The sequence below is a fragment of the Mytilus edulis genome, chromosome 6, assembly GCF_963676685.1.
Source record: "Mytilus edulis chromosome 6, xbMytEdul2.2, whole genome shotgun sequence".
NCBI lineage: Eukaryota > Metazoa > Mollusca > Bivalvia > Mytilida > Mytilidae > Mytilus > Mytilus edulis.
In genome coordinates, this window is record NC_092349.1 from 11,756,318 (window position 1) to 11,762,925 (window position 6,608).

General features: G+C 33.8%; 1 long non-coding RNA gene across 1 annotated transcript; it reads right to left on the reverse strand.

Annotated features, from left to right (window-relative positions):
* Positions 1 to 964: 964 nt before the first annotated feature.
* On the reverse strand, positions 965 to 3,677 carry LOC139527110 (uncharacterized). The gene is made up of 2 exons (XR_011665268.1): positions 3,579 to 3,677; positions 965 to 1,687 (listed from the first exon to the last, which is right to left on the reverse strand). It is a non-coding gene; the product is annotated as an uncharacterized lncRNA (long non-coding RNA).
* Positions 3,678 to 6,608: the final 2,931 nt, after the last annotated feature.

The following is a 6,608-nucleotide window of genomic DNA, read 5'->3' on the forward strand; positions in this document are numbered from 1 at the left end:
CTCGGCACACCTCTTTTTCAGTGAGTTGCTTACTTAACGACTTGACACACCTCTGTTTACGTGAAGCTATCAACGTAAAAATACTCGTATACACAATACGAGCATGTAAACTATAACTCATGCATGCAAATAGATTGCTGGGTGTTTCTTTTTTTACAAACAATAAATTAAACAAAAATGAACATGATGGACAGCAACCTACGACGACCACTGAATTAAACATGTTAAAGGCTACATAGAACAGGAACATATAGAATGTGACGGGGTTAAACATGTTTGTGAGCGCTTGACCCCCAACCTGGTGCAGTGATGTAGCAGCACAACATAAGGAGAAACTTCAAGCTGTAAAATTCTGTATTTTTTTGTCTTATGTGTGTTGATAGTCTCTCGTTAAATAATGAAACCCTTTCAAAACATGAGGACTATGGCAGTTTTTTTCTCTCAAGAATATGACACTTTAAAATTAAAATACCGTGAAGACTTTCTGATGGCTGTAAGAAACCCCCATCTCAAAACAATGTCACAATTTCAACGCAGATTCTTTATAATTTTCTTTCACCAATTTCTTACGGTACGTAGATGAATTTGGCTTTTTTTGTTTAAGTACGTTTTGATCATAAAGCTTTCCAACAGTTTCGTCTCTTGCACTTCCTCGGCTTTGAACGTTCCTGATGAAGGTAGATCCACAAAAAGCTCTTTCGGACGCATGAAACTTATAACGTGTTGTTGACATTTTTTACAATTTTTAAATGGATCTTTAATAGTTATCGGTTGCTTTTTATTTCCCTAAGTTATAGGTAAAGAATTAAGTAACTGTGCTGACTTTTACGCATGGTTTGTGAAAAGTTAATGGAACGAAAAAAACCTTAGCAGTTCTTGTATTCCTTCAATGAAAGATGAAAATGTCAGTGATAATTGGTGTCAGACGTAAACTCTGGAGGGTAAAAGGCATAAAGAAACAAGATTTTTGAACATCAAGGAATCCTCTATCCTTTAAAATATAATTCTACAAGCTCAATACAAAGTTTATGCCGTCGTCGCCGAATCAACATCCACAGATCCTCCATTCTGTGACATTCGTAGCAAACGAGATAAAAAAAATAAACCATTCATTGACTTTCTAAAAAATATATTCAATGGCACACTATCATTGACGAGACAACTTTTTTACTTTTTGTTCTTCTTTGTCGTCGCGCTGTTGTAGAGAGCAGCTAATATGACTCCGCTAGTCATACCAACAAGTCCGCCAAATGCAGCACCATTTCCGGTATATGCAGCTACGCCTGCGCCACAGGCGGATCCTAAAAGAGATAATTGATCTACACGAACTTGATTTCTGCTATGACGTATTCGATAGCACCTGTCCCACACTCGATAGTCGTCTTGATTCTTCATTAAGGAATAAGTAAGAAGCGGCCCCACGACAAATCCTAAGGCAACTCCACCTGTACCCATCGTTGTCATTTTATCTTTTATATCGGGCCAGTTTCTAGTGTCTGTATTGACTGCCCCTGCAATAGGTCCTACGATACAAGTTCCCATAATTCCAAACATCTGTGCGAATTTTGTTGATATGTGAATTCCAAGTTCTGTTCTCGTGTGTGGGATGTTTTCCATTTGTTTGTCTGTCAATTGTACACCACACATATTCTTAAACCATTCGGAACCCATGTTGTCAAACTGTTCTCTGAAAAGGAAACACAAAGGAACATTATTGACATTATTCAATGACTATCATCTTATATTCGTCAATGAATTTACTGTATTGCTTATAAACAGTAGTTATATAAAATTGTGTATGGTTAAGACATTTTTCTATATGATATTTCAATATGACTACTAAACTAATTCATATCGGAAAGAAATTTGGACTAGTGGACTAGTCATGCAAAGCAGAGACATATAAGCTTAGTTTTATCTTTCAGTAACACATAATGACATTAATTCATGTTGGTTAAATATGTTCGATGCAAAAGTTGACAAAATAAAGCATCTGATAACATTTTGATTTTATCCAAATGCGTAGAATTGTGGCAAATATTGTTTGCAATATGCATTATTTATTTATACCATTTAATACTAGATTCCAGTATGTTGTAACAACTTCCGTAATAATTTATCGTGCAATTAGCTTGCTTTTGTACAAATAACAGGTACACACATAAGGTTTTTCTTTATTTACACTTTTACAAATCTAGCCTCCTGTTATCTCTCTTCCATATTGTATAAACGGTAATTTGAATAATCCTTTTTATGCAACAGTTAATTTTGGGGTCCTCTTCGCGGTCCGTGTATAAACTTTTCATGTCGATTTCTTTTAAAAATTCTATGAGAACAACTTGGATTGAAAAACTAAACCTTTAAGTGCCGGCTGAAATTGCTAGATGAAAATAATAAATACATGGGAACGCAAAATGTATTTGTATTCGATACGAAACAAGAGAATAGTTCGTTAAACTTCGTCCTTCTTCTATAGCTCGCTACGAATATTTCCGACAATAAACATATATTGTATATATGTATTTTTTGTCAGTACGTGGAGCCAAGATGTTCATGTGTGTTCTACATGATTGCTTAAGGTGTGTGTATTGAGATGTATTAAATGCGTCTCGTAGTACATGTAGTAGTGAGGTAGTCAACTAAATTCCTGGTTGTCTGACAATGCATCTGTGAAAATTCACAGAGTTCGTTAGATGTACCCAATAGTCAGAAATACTTTATTTACTTGTCAAATAATTGGTTTTAGTTTTTAATATATATGCACGAAATCTTTCTAGTCTCATTGTGCATTTCTTTACCATTGCATATTTTTTTGGCTGCGGCATAACGTATGTCCAGCGGGAAATATGCATTTCGGAACGAGTATAACTCCATTATTACAGCGTTTTCACTAGTGTTTTGGCATTCGTTGCTCTTTTCCAAAACATATGTAAACGTCCTTAATCCAAAATGGGATATATGATGCCTTAATTTTCTTCAACTTAGAAATTCGTTATTTTAAAGCAACTTCTGTAAACATTAATGGAAAAAATATATGTATTATAACAAACTGTATATTTCAATGGCAATTTGATTTTCGATAAATATATAATTTAATCGATCTGTATAGTGCATGAAGTTCCTAATGTGTGACGGTTAAGATACTTTTAAATGTTAGTCTGTTTACTTTGAGTAGCTGGATATTTTTAGAATCCTGACACAGCGTCATATATATATATATATATATTGCTATACATTAAGACATGAATATATCAGAAATGTCAAATATAGCTACCCCCTCCCCCTCTTCCGCTAATTAAAATAAAAATAAAATATACCTTATTTAAAAATCATTCGTCTTAATCGAGTGCAAAGGAAACTACTTGCGATATGCATTTGACCCATTTAAATACAGAATACATATCTTGTTGAATTGAATAAGGTCACTCACCTGGTGAAAATTTAAATGAGGATCAATGATGATTTCAACTAAAACTTTGTATTCCGGCAATGACAAACATTATTGCAATATTTGTACATATCATAATTACACACCTCTGTGTTTTACAGACTAAAATAAAAAAAAATCAATCACTTACCGTTGTCGGTATTGGCCTCAATATTTTTTGCAGGTATATAAAAAAAAAGTTTTAATTAGTTCTATATTTTGACTAGAGGTATAGTTTCCTCCCTTTTAATATATAGATAAACCTATAATGTGTGATTATTATCCGCACTCGGATTTAAAACCGATATAATTGTGTGGTAGCACAGCAAAATAAAAATCAAATACCAAAATCGTAATACTGATCTGTATCTGTTCTCACACATAATCATAAGCTTATTTAATGCTTGTTTTTTATACTACACAAATAAGTTAAAAATCAGTATATTCTCTATTGCAAGTAAATCAAGCATAGTACGCTTTTTAAGAATTTAAAGATTTGATATATACACTCGTACACATATGTTTATATCAACTATATTTATTTACTATTTACACCAAGCGAAACCGTTTTTCTGTTTTAAAAGAAATTGGAATTAACCACAAAATAAACATTCCTTGCCTGTCTTAACCCATTTGAGTAAAATTCTAAACATTTATTCATCTCTGAAACGCTTAACTTTTTGTATTGTTATAACACTGTCCCAGGTTAGGGGAGGGTTGGGTCCCGCTAACATGTTTAACCCCGCCACATTATGTATGTATGCGCCTGTCCCGAGTCAGGAGCCTGTAGTTCAGTGGTTGTCGTTTGTTTTTCGTTCATTTTTTGTACATAAATAAGGCCGTTAGTTTTCACGTTTGAATTGTTTTACATTGTCATTTCAGGGCCTTTTATAGCTGACTATGCGATATGAGCTAAGCTCATCGTTGAAGGCCGTACGGTGATCTATAGTTGTTATTTTTTGTGTCATTTGGTCTCTTGTGGAGAGTTGTCTCATTTGGCAATCATACCACATCTTCTTTTTTTATATTTTGATTCTTACCATATAAATCTCGTAGAAATATTTTTCAGTTTTGTGAAACGGAATTATATATTGCATTCATGGTAGCCATTTTCGTTTGTTTGTCCGTACTTTTTATCTGCATGTTAACTCTTCCTTACTTCATTGAAATTATAGAAAAACATGACAATAAAGGTGTTTAGAGGGTTGGTAATTGTAGTTCTCCTGATGTGGGATTTTCTCGCTTTTCAAAAAAAACAAAAACTTTGGTGGCCTTGGGCTGTTGTCTGCTTTTTTGGTTGGGTTGTTGTCTTTTTGACCCATTCCCTGTTTCCATTCTCAATTTTATGGTAAAGGCACTGAATTAATATTGGAAACAAAGAGAATGATTATCAATAAAATATTCAAATGCACCAATTAGAGCGCATGATATGCCCTTATTGTTATTTAAAAAAATCAATTATTGCAAGACGAAAATGAAATATGATGGCTTGTTGTTTGGTCATTTATGAGGACAACCTGAGCCAAATCACATAGGAATAACAAATTAAATTTGGAGATACAAAAAAAAAAACTACCATACAGTACCGGGAAAAAGATTCATCGATTACTTGTTATCTGAAAAAAGACTGATTTATGCTTCTTACGGGTAGATATTTATTCCTTATATTCATTTATCACCCTCTTTACATACACAATATCGTAATTTTCTATGTGCACGGACACTTATTATTATGTATTAATATGTAAGGCAGATAGTATTTTAAAATATTTATCAACTTCAGCTAGAACCTATATCCGGCGTCGCTGCCATACGGTGTGTTAGAAAGTATTCTAAAAGGTTACCTATTCAACACTGTAATAAGATCATTGAATATTGTTTTTATTGGTATAAATATTGATCTTGTTATCAGTAAATTAAAAGCCAACTAAATATTACTAGTATATTATATACATATACATATACATGGATCTACAATCTGTCGATACCTGTTACTTGGCATTGCACAATGTCATGTTTTTCTCTGACTGTTTATGACGTCTTTACACTAAATCCATTAGATGTTGGATGTGTACGCTTTGGTAGTTTAGTCTTAGATGCATAATTTTTATTATTAGTTGTTAGTGACTTTGAACTAGCTGTCCGATAACTGCGAGTACTCTCAGATCTGTTCATTGTGTCTTTTTGTGTCGGGATGTATAAGTACCTGGCCACGTCCACTTGTATGTTTTGTCCATCTCACGAGTTAAGCCTTTTTCAACTGATTTGTATAGGTCGTTCTTATGTTGTACTGTTATACCACTGTCCCAGGTTAGGGGGAGGGTTGGGATCCCGCTAACATGTTTAACCCCGCCACATTATTTATGTATGTGCCTGTCCCAAGTCAGGAGCCTGTAATTCAGTGGTTGTCGTTTTTTTATGTGTTACATATTTGTTTTTCGTTCATTTGTTTTACATAAATAAGGCCGTTAGTGTTCTTGTTTGAATTGTTTTACATTGTCTTATCGGGGCCTTTTATAGCTGACAATGCGGTATGGGCTTTGCTCATTGTTGAAGCCCGTACGGTGACCTGTAGTTGTTAATGTCTGTGTCATTTGGTCTTTTGTGGATAGTTGTCTCATTGGCAATCATACCACATCTTCTTATTTTATAAATCAGAACAACAAAACTCATAATTACACGGACTCATATTAATAAACAATAATGTGTCTTCCTAAAAAAAGGGAGAAGGTTTGGTACCATTAAAACGTTTAATCCCGTTGCACCTGTCCTAAGTCAGGAATCTGATGTTCAGTGGTTGTCGTTTATTTATTTAGTTCAAAAGGGTTTTTCGTTTCTCGTTTTTATATAGATTAGACCGTTGTTTTTCCCCGTTTAAATTTTAACACTAGTAATTTTCGGGGCCTTTTATAGCTTGCTGTTCGGTGTGAGCCAAGGCTCCGTGTTGAAGGTCGTACCTTAACCTATAATGGTTTACTTTTATAAAATGTTACTTGGGTGGAGAGTTGTCTCATTGGCACTCATATCACATCTTCCTATATCTATATAATAAGGTATATATTTGAGAGTAGTTGACTTTAATGATTGACCCTTTATTGGCCTCTTAAATCGAATTTTCCAATGCCTTCAACATGAGTGACACACTCAGCTATCGTTATTGAAATTATATAGTAACAAAATA